Below are 14,764 nucleotides of genomic sequence, written 5' to 3'. Positions count from 1 at the left end.
AACACTTTTGACATTACAAAAATATTCACTGACCATTATAATAATCTTTGTTTTCAATAACTGCCATAAGCCTTCCTTCCAAGGAGTCTTCCAGCTGTTTTGATCTACTGACCGTCAACTTTTCATGCAACAGCAACCACCGTTTCCCAAATGCTGTTCAGAGGTACATTATTTTTCCTCACTTTAAATCTCAAGTTTAGAAGGGCCACACACTTTTAATATTGTCTAAGTGAGGAATGGAGCTTTGATTATAATTCTGTCATCATTGAGTCCTGTGCCAGCTAGCAAAACATTGAAGTACTTGGAAGTATGTGACTGAGCATTGTCTTACATAAAAAAGCATGGCCTTCATGAATGATCAATCAATCAATCAATCAATCAATTTTTTTATATAGCGCCAAATCACAACAAACAGTTGCCCCAAGGCGCTTTATATTGTAAGGCAAGGCCATACAATAATTATGTAAAACCCCAACGGTCAAAACGACCCCCTGTGAGCAAGCACTTGGCTACAGTGGGAAGGAAAAACTCCCTTTTAACAGGAAGAAACCTCCAGCAGAACCAGGCTCAGGGAGGGGCAGTCTTCTGCTGGGACTGGTTGGGGCTGAGGGAGAGAACCAGGAAAAAGACATGCTGTGGAGGGGAGCAGAGATCGATCACTAATGATTAAATGCAGAGTGGTGCATACAGAGCAAAAAGAGAAAGAAACAGTGCATCATGGGAACCCCCCAGCAGTCTACGTCTATAGCAGCATAACTAAGGGATGGTTCAGGGTCACCTGATCCAGCCCTAACTATAAGCTTTAGCAAAAAGGAAAGTTTTAAGCCTAATCTTAAAAGTAGAGAGGGTGTCTGTCTCCCTGATCTGAATTGGGAGCTGGTTCCACAGGAGAGGAGCCTGAAAGCTGAAGGCTCTGCCTCCCATTCTACTCTTACAAACCCTAGGAACTACAAGTAAGCCTGCAGTCTGAGAGCGAAGCGCTCTATTGGGGTGATATGGTACTACGAGGTCCCTAAGATAAGATGGGACCTGATTATTCAAAACCTTATAAGTAAGAAGAAGAATTTTAAATTCTATTCTAGAATTAACAGGAAGCCAATGAAGAGAGGCCAATATGGGTGAGATATACTCTCTCCTTCTAGTCCCCGTCAGTACTCTAGCTGCAGCATTTTGAATTAAATGAAGGCTTTTTAGGGAACTTTTAGGACAACCTGATAATAATGAATTACAATAGTCCAGCCTAGAGGAAATAAATGCATGAATTAGTTTTTCAGCATCACTCTGAGACAAGACCTTTCTGATTTTAGAGATATTGTGTAAATGCAAAAAAGCAGTCTTACATATTTGTTTAATATACGCTTTGAATGACATATCCTGATCAAAAATGACTCCAAGATTTCTCACAGTATTACCAGAGGTCAGGGTAATGCCATCCAGAGTAAGGATCTGGTTAGACACCATGTTTCTAAGATTTGTGGGGCCAAGTACAATAACTTCAGTTTTATCTGAGTTTAAAAGCAGGAAATTAGAGGTCATCCATGTCTTTATGTCTGTAAGACAATCCTGCAGTTTAGCTAATTGGTGTGTGTCCTCTGGCTTCATGGATAGATAAAGCTGGGTATCATCTGCGTAACAATGAAAATTTAAGCAATACCGTCTAATAATACTGCCTAAGGGAAGCATGTATAAAGTGAATAAAATTGGTCCTAGCACAGAACCTTGTGGATCTCCATAATTAACTTTAGTCTGTGAAGAAGATTCCCCATTTACATGAACAAATTGTAATCTATTAGACAAATATGATTCAAACCACCGCAGCGCAGTGCCTTTAATACCTATGGCATGCTCTAATCTCTGTAATAAAATTTTATGGTCAACAGTATCAAAAGCAGCACTGAGGTCTAACAGAACAAGCACAGAGTCCACTGTCCGAGGCCATAAGAAGATCATTTGTAACCTTCACTAATGCTGTTTCTGTACTATGATGAATTCTAAAACCTGACTGAAACTCTTCAAATAGACCATTCCTCTGCAGATGATCAGTTAGCTGTTTTACAACTACCCTTTCAAGAATTTTTGAGAGAAAAGGAAGGTTGGAGATTGGCCTATAATTAGCTAAGATAGCTGGGTCAAGTGATGGCTTTTTAAGTAATGGTTTAATTACTGCCACCTTAAAAGCCTGTGGTACATAGCCAACTAACAAAGATAGATTGATCATATTTAAGATCGAAGCATTAAATAATGGTAGGGCTTCCTTGAGCAGCCTGGTAGGAATGGGGTCTAATAAACATGTTGATGGTTTGGATGAAGTAACTAATGAAAATAACTCAGACAGAACAATCGGAGAGAAAGAGTCTAACCAAATACCGGCATCACTGAAAGCAGCCAAAGATAACAATACGTCTTTGGGATGGTTATGAGTAATTTTTTCTCTAATAGTTAAATTTTGTTAGCAAAGAAAGTCATGAAGTCATTACTAGTTAAAGTTAATGGAATACTGAGCTCAATAGAGCTCTGACTCTTTGTCAGCCTGGCTACAGTGCTGAAAAGAAACCTGGGATTGTTCTTATTTTCTTCAATTAGTGATGAGTAGAAAGATGTCCTAGCTTTACGGAGGGCTTTTTTATAGAGCAACAGACTCTTTTTCCAGGCTAAGTGAAGATCTTCTAAATTAGTGAGATGCCATTTCCTCTCCAACTTACGGGTTATCTGCTTTAAGCTACGAGTTTGTGAGTTATACCACGGAGTCAGGCACTTCTGATTTAAAGCTCTCTTTTTTAGAGGAGCTACAGCATCCAAAGTTGTCTTCAATGAGGATGTAAAACTACTGATGAGATACTCTATCTCACTTACAGAGTTTAGGTAGCTACTCTGCACTGTGTTGGTATATGGCATTAGAGAACATAAAGAAGGAATCATATCCTTAAACCTAGTTACAGCGCTTTCTGAAAGACTTCTAGTGTAATGAAACTTATTCCCCACTACTGGGTAGTCCATCAGAGTAAATGTAAATGTTATTAAGAAATGATCAGACAGAAGGGAGTTTTCAGGGAATACTGTTAAGTCTTCTATTTCCATACCATAAGTCAGAACAAGATCTAAGATATGATTAAAGTGGTGGGTGGACTCATTTACTTTTTGAGCAAAGCCAATAGAGTCTAATAATAGATTAAATGCAGTGTTGAGGCTGTCATTCTCAGCATCTGTGTGGATGTTAAAATCGCCCACTATAATTATCTTATCTGAGCTAAGCACTAAGTCAGACAAAAGGTCTGAAAATTCACAGAGAAACTCACAGTAACGACCAGGTGGACGATAGATAATAACAAATAAAACTGTTTTTTGGGACTTCCAATTTGGATGGACAAGACTAAGAGTCAAGCTTTCAAATGAATTAAAAGCTCTGTCTGGGTTTTTGATTAATTAATAAGCTGGAATGGAAGATTGCTGCTAATGCTAATGATGACTTTTTCCTTTACCACTGTTTAAAGGAAGTGTCTTCTAAACACACAGTACAGGTTTGGGAGTTAATTTTAATGCCATCTTTAACCCAAAAAAGTTTCACTCACTCATCCTTAATAATAACAGCCCATACCAGTAACCTGCTCCACCTTGCTGGCATCTGACTTCAAGTGGCCTGGGTTCATTCCTGATCCAGCCACGGGCCCATCCATCTGGTACTTCAAGAGTCATTCTCAGTGCTGTTTAGCTGCTTTTCCTCCCCTTATAATGCTTAGATTCAGCAGGTCATCTCATCTGATCTGTCCATAAATTCTTTCACAAATCTGTCTTCAGATATTTCTTAACCTGAGAATATCTACGAATATCTACTTAGTGGATCTACGGTCCTACGAACTGGGGTCATTGGTCATATGGTTTTGGGAAGCGCAAGTTTGGGCCGACATCGAAGGTTGGTGATTGGCACTTCTACACTAATATAGTTTTATTGTACATGTACTATCTTGACTCATTTACCTTTAGTTATTCATCACCTCAAAGAATTTAAGTTTGGTCTCAGCTAAAACCTGCTCTTAATGTGTCCCCTGCAAATAAAAAATAAATGGTAAATGGACTGCATTTATATAGCGCTCTTAAGCGCTTTACACATCAATGCCTCACATTCACCCCATTGTGAGGGTGCTGCCATACAAGGCACTCACTACACACCGGGAGCAATAGGGGATTAAAGACCTTGCCCAAGGCCCTTAGTGATTGTCCAGTCAGGCTGGGAGTTGAACCGAAGATGTTCTGGTCTCAAGCCCAACGCCTTAACCACTAGATCATTACCCCCCCCCTGCAAGCCATTGAACTTTAACTAAGAGACTCTAGTCTTTGGCAATACTGTATTTGTAATGTGTCTGTATTTTTTCACAGTGCAACAGAAATATTATTCTGTTCAATACTCATTACTATCATTGGCCCATCAATGTTTTAGTCACAAGACAGTACCATACATACATTTGATATTATGTAACTTAAAAGATCCCCCAAACAGGATTTCTGTTCTTAGATACCATCTTCATGCCATGTGTGGTGCCAAGGGTCTGATCTACAGCAGTGCTGTAGCTAGAGTCCTGGGTCTGAACTGCTTCAAGGTCTGCCAGTGCTTTTGCATTTTCCTGAACACTGTTACATTGTTGTGGAGGGTGATTTTGTGCTGTGTCTTGCTGCACCATTTGCAAGGATCTGTAGGATCAGTGACCAGTAGGACCAATGACAACTATAGACCTGTAATGATTTTAAGGTTAGAATACTCACTTGGGATGGCACATTTGCTTAGTGGTTAGCACTGTTGCCTCACAGCAAGAAGGTCATGGGATCAGTTCCCACCTGGTCCTTTCTGTGTGGAGTTTAGATATTCTCCCTGTGTTTGAATGAGTTCCAACCAGGTGCTCTGGGCTTCCTCCCATTTCCAAGGACATATAGGTTAGGTATACTGGTGACTTTAAATTCACTGTAGGTGTGGATGTGAGTGTCAATGTGTTTATCTGTCCATATGTGGCCCTGGGATAGGCAGGTGTCCTGTCCAGGGCATACCCTGTCTCATACCCTATGACGGCTGGGATAGGCTTGAGCCCCACCTTGACCCTTGGTTGCTGTAAGTGGGTATATAAAATAAATGAGTAGTGGCACGGTGGATTAATCGTTAGCACTGTTACCTCACAGCAAGAAGGTCATAGGATTGCTTCCCACCTGGTCCTTTCTGTGTGTAATTTTAATGTTAACCTTTATTTAAAGAGGTTAGTTCCACTGAGATTGAGATCTCTTTTGCAAGGGAGACCTGGGCAATTATGAAGTTTCCAGTTCACCTAATCTGCACGTCTTTAAACGTGGGAGGAAACCCAAACACGGGGAGAACTTGCAAACTCCACAAAGAAAGGCCACAGCTGGGAATCAATCCCATAACCTTCTTGCTGTGAGGCAGCAGTGCTAACCACTATGTCATCCTGCAGTCCAAACAAAAACTGTTGCAGTGGTGGGGTTTGAACCGGGAACCTTCTGCACTGGAACAAAGTGCACTAATCTCTTCGCCACCACCCCGGCCAGTGTAGTTTGCATGTTCTCTCTGTGTTCACGCAGGTCCCCTCAAGGTGCTCTGGCTTCCTCCCATGTCCAAATACACGCAGGTTAGGTGAACTGAAAACTTTAAATTGACTGTAGGTGTGAGTGCGAATAGGGTTGGGTGTCGAGAACCGGTTCTTATCGGGTATTGTTAAGAAATGATTCGATCCACCGACATCAATAGCCTTTTTGCTTAACGATTCCCTTATCGGTCCTTCAGAGCACCCGTTGTTTTTGGGGGTGTTTGTCAGGAAAATGAGCATGTCTTTACGTTGATTACAGAACCCCTGCAGGGTCTGTAATCAACCGTTTCTGCAGCGTGACTCTTCTTTGAAGCTTGAAGCAATGAAGCATTGATCCGACCTGCTGCTTCATGGTTGTTTGTTTTATTTCGCTTTATCTTAATTTTTCCCCGCTAAAACCCCAAAGAGCATGTGTCTGTGAGTAATATTTACCTTTTTATGTTAAACCAATCTTTTATGGTCTTCTGAAACAGTTGACAGATGTGTTTTATAACTTAAAACTGGGACTGATGCTAACGTGTTTGCATGTCTATGGCATTTTCAGTGATAAGTTTAGCATTAAGCTGTTCACATCTCAGCACATTTGTATGCATTTGTTTTCTGTATAATAATTATTGGCTTAGCATTTGTTGTAGTAAAAGAGTCAAATGTATTACAAATTGTAGTATTTTTTTATTTATTTTTGTTTATATAATAATAATAATGATGATAATAATAATAGCAACAACAACAACAATAATAGTAATAATAACTAATAATGCTACAATACAATTTTAGAGAAAGAGACAAAAAGAACCTAATTAAAACAGAAAATTACTAACAATGAACATAAATAAATAACTCTTTCTTGTGAACACCTAATGACTCTTGCACCTCCACTTCATCCCTGTTTTATTTAAGTTTAATGACAATTTGTTTTGGTCAAACCTTATTTTCAATGTGTTAATTTCTTCAGTGATTTCCTCCAGAACTATCTGCCAAGCTAGAAAACTGCTGCATCCTAGTAAGAGCAGAAAAAAAACTGGAATGAATTTGAATAAGGAAAGCTTTGAGAATTCAAATATTTTCGTGTGGGTGGTGTTTGGGGGTAATTTTGGGTTTCAGCTTTTCTTGTTTTTCACCACTTTCATCCCCAAATATGTCAATCGTGAGTCACTTTTTTGCAGATTAAAGTCACTAACTGGGACTCCTGTCTTGTTGCGAGAAAGAAACGAGAATCATCCTCCGTTCTGTTCACACAGCTCCAAATGCTGCGCGGCTCTCTGCCGAGTCAAGTTACAATGATAGAGTCCAGTTGGAATTAATAACTTCAAAGCGATACACCATTTAAATCAAATGACACCTCTTTCCAAAAATTGTAATACAAACCAATCGATCAAAACTTTTTTTCCTCCCAAAATGAGACGTCCTGTGCTGATGTGCAGCAGCCAGCTGAGCTCAGCTCAGAGGTATGGAGAGACATTCATGCCAAAATGTCTGAAAGGAAACGCTTTTGACAAAAACTACAGATTTTGTTTAATTTTATTTATGTCCAGAGATCAAGGATCCAGTGACCAATTCCATTTGTATTTACTTTAAGGCTCAATAAAATGTTGTTGACATAGAAAAGCTGTAAAGCCTACTTTTAGTACACAGAAAATTCACAAAAGGTATCAATAAGGAATCAGTTCGAAAAGCAGAATCGATTTCGTTACAATCTTATCAATACCCATCCCTAAGTCCGAGACAAAGGAACACCTCCATTTCAGCGTGTCAGAGGACAAGTTTGGACATGTCTATCTCGGCTTTCAATGCTTACCAGTCCAGTAAGTATCAGTGAAATTGTGGAGAGCTGGGCACGTCCAAACTTGTTCCTTTGTCTCGCTTCCAAAGCGAATCGGTCGTTACACGCGAAGCCTCCGCGCGGCTTTCCATGACAAAATCTCTTGTTAAAAGTGAAATCTGCCAGAAAATGGCTGATGCCCAGCTCTTGTGATAACCAGAGAAAGAGCACACGATGGTCTCGTATCCACAGAGCCATCCGTTTAGAAATGGTCCGGTGGCTTGTGCCGCGTTGTCGCAGCTCGGAGCGCGGTGCGCCGAGCGTCCTTAAAGGGGTCCTTAAAGCTGTAGTAACAGACCTTGGTGCCAGTCTCTAACAGCTTCTGAAAAAATTCTGATGGAAAAAAAGTCCAAATCATTCCGCCATTTCCAGACAATGAAAATCCGAGGAGGGGGCGGGACCACTCCTTCCCAAGGCGTGCTCACAGGTGAATGACGTCACCGACAGGCGTGGAATAACTCACGCATGCGCACGAGGGTTCAAGCATGTCTGACGTAAAAACATATGAATGAAATCCATATAGTTTTTGAAAAAAATAAAAAGGACCGTTACTTTATTGACAGACCTCGTATGCAGGCCAGCAGGGTGAATATGCATTCGAACCCATGTATGTAAGGCATGTATGAGTGCTGCATTAGACATTCATTTCTGTACCTGCTTACTCAAATTAATGGTCATGTGGAGCTGTTCCCCGCTGTCACTGGGCGCGTGTTGTAAAAATTACAGTGATGTCAGGTGGTAACTAGCAATGTCACCTATGCTGAGTTGTGTGCTGGTTTGCTCCCAGTAGAAGATCAGGCCCTGTGACTGCAAGATTTCCCCCCTCCCAATTTTTTTTTTTATTTCCAATGCAAATTAAATTATAATTTTCACAAGTTCAGAGGAATGACCAGAGTGTCCCTGCACTGACATTAAAATAAAACAAAACTGAGTCACATATCATCATTGAAATACTTTACCAGGATGTTGCTCAGCACTTTCCCCTCCAAAATAAATAAACCTTTGAAATATTTGTCAGAATGTGATGATTAACAACCTCTTCTGTAGAAAGTTCATTTTTTTTAATGATGTACTATAATGACCTGAAACTAAATTAAACCAGGAAAATAAGAAATAAAATGTGTCTAATAATGAAATAAAATGTTTCTAATGTGTCCTTTTTATATTGTTTAGAAAATGGTAGACTGTAAGGTAACATTTGTTCACAAAACTATATTAATTCTTGCAGAAATCCACAAACATTGACATGCCCTTCTACAATTAGTTCTTTATAATGGAATATGGGCAGCACAGTGTCTCACAGCAAGAAGGTCATGGGATTGATTCTCACCTGTGGCCTTTCTCTGTGGAGTTTGCATGTTTTCCCAGTGTTTGTGTGGGTTCCCTTCAGTTGCTCAGGCTTCCACCCACATCCAAAGACATGCAGGTTAGGTAATTTAGAAACTTTTAATTGTCTATAGGTGTATGTGCAGGTGTGAATGTGTTTGTCTATATGTTACCCTGGGACACACTGGCGTCCTGTCTAGGGTGTACCCTGCCTCATGCCCTTTGACTGCTGGGATAGGCTCCAACCCCCCGTGCCCCTTAAATGAAGTAAGCAGGTATAGAAAATGGATGCATAATGGACTATCCCTCCAAAAATAAGCGTAATGATAGTTAATAAACAAAATGACACATAAGAAGACCAATGCCTGTATTTCTGGGAGTATTATGTTAAATACATTTACTCCACATAGAAATAAAGTAGGCATTCTATCTGACTTAACACACATATTATTTGATAAAGTGCAATATGTGAATTTGGTGAAAATAGAGTTTGAATGTTTTTAGTGAAGATGTACGTAAACTTCTTTCCACAACTGTATCTATAGAACCACCTAGTAGTCATAAACTACACACTGTGCAAGTCAGATTTGACTATTCAAATCCAAGCATGCAGTATGTGTGTTTAACCACAGGCCAACAATATTATTTCAAATTGTCCTCAGCATGCAAATATGTCTGAAGGGAGGAGTGCAGCAGCTTATCTGAAAGCATTTGTATACATGCCTCTGAGGGGGAAAAGTGTAATAATCTTTTGTGTGACTAAAATGGGCACAAATGTGAAGAATTACAAATCAATACCCCAAAGCAAAACGTTTAGTGTGCATTTAACATCCATTAATGTATTTTTATTAAGTACATTTTTATCTGTTCCAAATTATAGTTTTCTAAATGTAAAGAAAGCATCCAATGTGAAATTGCACGAATAGATTAAAGAAATCAGTGATGCCTTCTGCTTGGATGTGGGAAGCAATTATTACTGTATTTGGTGTCTGTATCGGGGTTTGACATTCATGCCACAGAAGCTCATAACCACTTATGGAAGGTATCAAATGTTATGTATCATCACATGTCCCGTGATCGCAGGTTGCAGGCTTACTCTGTTTTCCTAAGGTCTAGAAAAAGTCCTCAGGATGTAGACGTTTTGCTTATCCTTCTTTGTGAAACAATTTGCCAGTTGATGTGAGAAAGACACATTCTGTTTAATCTTTTTAATCCATTATACAAAACAAACATTTTATCTGTTAATTATAAGTCATCCAGATGCATCTCAAAAAAATTATCACAACAAAGTTAGTTTTATTTTTTATGTCCGTTTTTTTAAAAAGCAAAACTTTTATATAACCTGCACTCCTTACATACTGTACAAACTATGTTTCTAGCACAGTGAGCGAAGGGAGAGCATGCGCATTGTGTTCTGCGTGTGTCTGTTTATAATCTTCTCGCACAGAAGAAAAAAGAGAGTGTTTACACAAGAGAGAAAAGTGAGAAAATGTTAATGCCTGTTTGAGAAAAGTGTATAAAGTGTGTAGTGAGGGGTTTTACGGCCTTAAAACATCTACAATAATTGCAAAGAATAGCACTGACTACTTCGCGGATTTCGCTTATCGCGGGTTATTTTTAGAACGTAACTCCTGCGATAAACGAGGGACCACATTTTTCCTCAAATAAATATTCTTCTGCGGGCCCTCATCACAATGCCAGTAACAACATACACTGTCGAATGGCTGTTTTCTATTGTTAATCAGATAAAAACGTCCACCAGAACATCCATGTTGACTCACAGACTGAATGCACTCTCCGTGCTTTCCCTTGAAAGAGAACTGACCGAATCGTTGGACTGTGATGACGTGATAAGAGAGTTCAACAAAAAAACCCCGTCGTCTCCTGCTGTAGCATTAAAAGGATTCATCAAATGTAAGTGGGAGACCATTAATTACTTTTTCTTCTAAATAGGCCTAATTGTTAATATTATATTGCAACTGCCACAAATCATGTTGGTGTCCGTTCTGATGGTTTTTAATTTGGTTGCCGAGCCATGGTTTCCATTGTTTATCAATTTCATAATTTGGCCGCTGAGCCAACCTGTTTTCATGTTGCGGATATATTTTGAATTTTTATTTTAAAGGACTTTACATGACTAAGTGTTGCGTTGCTGCTTGCATTGTCCATGGGGTGCTTGTGTCTGATACTTTGCATCTGTGTAACTGCACACAACGTCTGTGCAGTTGGCTGAGATGTGTTCATCATTAAACTTGTAATTCATTTTTGAAACAATGCCTTATTTAAATACCTATTGACATTTTGGGTTTAGGCCGAGCCAAGTAGGCTACCAGACTTGCACTGAATGTGTGTGTGGCGCTGCACTGTAGCTTGCATTATCCATGAAGAGTACTTGTGTCTGACGTGTCGCGTCTGTGTGCTCACTTTGCCAGTGCTGTAGGCTAAATGATAATGTTGCTTGCAATGTCCAAACGAGGCATACTTTTTCAAACGGTGTATTATAATACCTACACCTTACCTACAACCCCAAAGGTTGGGCCCGTCTGATTTTTTCTGGGCCCACCCATTTTATGATTTCTGCCTACGCCCCTGCACAAAACGAAGCAATTTTGGAGAGACCAGCCACTGACGTCACAGTGCAGCTCTACTCTGATTGGCTGTCATGCCTGCCACTCAAAAACAAAACTGAACAGATTCAAACAGAATGTGACTTTTTAACCTCTATAATACATCTTAAAGAAGGTCAAGGTTAGCCATCTTTGACCAAGTTCAAGTTCTGTGCCCCAAGAATTTGAAGACTCGGAGTAATAGGACTGGACTTATGCTGAGCACAGACAGACAGACAGACAGACAGACTGACGGACGCAAAGCTTTTGCAATACCCGATGGCCATATTTGATGACCTCGAGTAATAAACCCCACAAATGATATTTAAACACTCTATAAGTTGGGGGGGGCACAATAGGACCCCTTTAATTCCACAGTCATTTTAGAATACAAAAATGTAACACACACACACACACACAAAGCGCAAACATTATTAGTAATTGCTTTTTTATTTGATCATTTCATTTTTTTCCAGATAGATCACAATGAACACAGCCTTTAGACAATAGCAGTTGAAATAATCCATACAAATGAATGTCTCCAGTGTTTCACCAGTTTCCCGTTGCAGTGTGGAGCCCTATGCTAATCAGTGTGGACTTGAGGGTATGTGAAGGACACTGACAAACATTGGGTGCTTAATTTTCCTAATCGACATGGCATGTTGTCTCTATGTGCATGAAGCAGCGGCTGTCTGAGTCTGTGGGCACCCGTGTGTGAGTGCGAGTCAGAGACCGCAGGTGAACCGCCAGATTCAAACAGACCTTTTCTTAATCACTTGATGAAACCAACAGTCCCAAGTGGGCAAATAATAATCCCACTTTAAATCTGAGTAATGCACTGCCAACTGTGCATAATGGAAACCATGTGTAATTAGGCAATAATGACACGCTTTACATTATGTAATATCTCCAACCGCATTGACCTCAGCAGCCTCTGCTTTATTAGACAGCAAATAGCCTGAGAAAGGGGCCATGGCTTTAAAGAATACCTTCCATCCACTCGTGCCAGCTCATTTCCTGCCCACAGTTTGCCCAGAGCGTGCAGACAGTGGCCAGGCCACGACAACACCATTAGAGGGGACAGCACCTTAAACGCACCCCCAACTGTGACACTGACTGTTCGCGGCAGCCAGGCTGTGAAGAAAAGATGAAATCCTCCAGTAACCTCTGTGCCGGTTTTTAACGAATGGACAAATGAAAGAGAGAGCGCGGGCATGGGCATTTAAAGTGGGTCGGGATTGAATTTATAAGTACACAACTTAGAGAGATGAAATAGAAAGAAAGGAATTATTTTGTCAAACAATGAGAGGATGAAAATGAATCAAGCAGCATGAAGACTGAGCACAATGAGATTAAAAAAAAATTGGAAATAAACCATGCAGACAAGTGTGAAAGTGTCACATTTGTCTGGGTAGTGCTTTGCCCCTCTCTCAGCTTTGACTTTTAGAGGGCGAAATGAGAGGCAGTATGTCGCTGAAATACACGCTGTTTGTCTGTGTGCGCGCACGCGCATGCACCACAGCGTTCTTTGTGCTGCATGTTATCAGGTACGGAATGGCAGTGTGCACTTTTAAAAGCACATTTTAACACGTTTTATAAATGCAAATGTCATTCTTCCAACATCTGAGAGAGAGAGAGAAAAAAATGAGAACAACTTAGAAAACAAAATATCTTTTAAAAATAGCCAGACATCTTTTTTCTCTCTCATTGCATCCTTAAGCCCTCTCTGAAAACAGCTGCCGTCTCCAAGGAACAGAGCAAGGAGAAAGCAAAAACTAAATACTTCACGGAACAAAGCGAGGAGAAAAGGCAACACTTTTTCTCCTTGGAGGCGAGAAAACAAATGGCTGTGGAAAGCACTGGCGAATGGCTTATGAACCAAAAAGGAAGTACAAGAAAATCACAATGGTGAGAAAATGCCAAAATGTGTACTTCAGGTATGAAAGAGTGGAAATAAAATAATCAGATGTCATGTTTGGAAATTAAACAAAAAAAGTGTGTCCCTTCAGAAATGTCAGAAAACCAAATTATACTTCAAAATGAGCATGGGTGCACACAGGAGCACACGCAGGAAACATGATGCTTTGATGTGGAGATGAGTTTGTCGGATGGCTGTAGATTGGTGACATCATAGAGATGATACTGTTTAATTAACACCCACCCATAGTCCAGGGGTTCTCGACAACAAACTTTACAATTTGACCATCTGTATTCTTTTACAGATGAATGCTGACAGTGTTGCCAGATGTCACCAAACAAATGATAGTACAAAGATTCCAAAACTGTTGTAGTTATGAAAATACTTGTGTTGGACAACAAATGCATAGAAGTTATTTTCAGAAGTAATTGCAATAAATGATGTTACATTCATTTTAAAACGTTTTTATATGACACTGATGTTCAAAGAGCAATGAACTATTAAGTATATTCAGATATTGGAAATGGAATTGGGAACACCGAAATATCCTAAATAAATCACCAAATAAATACACAACATAAACAATAAGTAAAATAGACTCTTGGTCGTTGTTTAAAAAAAAATTGAACCTCTATAACCAGGTGAGGTCTGGTTATAGAGGTCATGCAATGGTGCTATGCTTTGCGGTATGCAGTATGCTACAGAACTGCCTGGGGTTTTGGATGGCACCCACCCAGATGGCCAATCCCCATGCCCTCCTCAAAATGAACCATTTTTCTTTTGCAACCAAGTGAAATGTGGATGTCTCCTTAGACTTTTCCAGTTGCTGGAGTCATCAGCACTGAGGTATCTGCGTTCTGGATCATGGCCAGAAATATGTGTCACACAGCCTATATGTAATAGATGACATTTACTCACAGTAAGATGAAATTTACTCACAGTAAGTCTGAGGGGCTTTACACAAAAGCCTGCATCTTATATACTCAGATTATACACAAAATATTACAAAACTGAGGCTGTGATTTGAAACCAATTTGTTGGGAATCATGCTTAAAAACCTATATATATATATATATATATATATATATATATATATATATATATATATATATATATATATATATATATATATATATATATATATATACACACACACACACACACACACACACACTGCTCAAAATAAAAATTAAAGGAACACTTTGAAAACACATCAGAGCTCAATGGGAAAAAATCATGCTGACTATATTTCCTAATTTGGAACGGAACGAAAGTATAACATCTTTTGATGGAAACGAAAATCATCAGACACCAGAGGGCTGAATTCAAAGACACTCTGAAAATCAAAGTGAAAAAAATGATGCAGCAGGCTTGTCCATTTGACAAAATTTCATTGCAGCAACTCAAAATCACACTCAGTAGTTTGTGTGGCCCCTACGTGCTTGTATACTTGACTGACAACATCAGGGCACGCAACTGGGGGCCAATCAATGCTATCAATTCCTTC

General features: G+C 39.6%; 1 long non-coding RNA gene across 1 annotated transcript in view; it reads right to left on the bottom strand.

Moving 5' to 3' along the window:
- LOC117530006 overlaps window positions 1-14,285 on the bottom strand; it is a 29,208-nt gene extending 14,923 nt beyond the window's left edge. The window contains exons 1-2 of the long non-coding RNA XR_004566168.1: window positions 12,228-14,285; window positions 10,499-10,509 (exon numbers count right to left, since the gene is read on the bottom strand). This is a non-coding gene — a long non-coding RNA (uncharacterized LOC117530006). The remainder of the gene's footprint in view (window positions 1-10,498; window positions 10,510-12,227) is intronic.
- Window positions 14,286-14,764: the final 479 nt, after the last annotated feature.

The sequence above is a fragment of the Thalassophryne amazonica genome, chromosome 2 (genome assembly GCF_902500255.1).
Source record: "Thalassophryne amazonica chromosome 2, fThaAma1.1, whole genome shotgun sequence".
In the NCBI taxonomy this organism is placed as follows: domain Eukaryota; kingdom Metazoa; phylum Chordata; class Actinopteri; order Batrachoidiformes; family Batrachoididae; genus Thalassophryne; species Thalassophryne amazonica.
The sequence above is the reverse complement of the archived record's forward strand: the minus strand, read 5'-3'. Positions and strand labels throughout refer to the sequence as shown.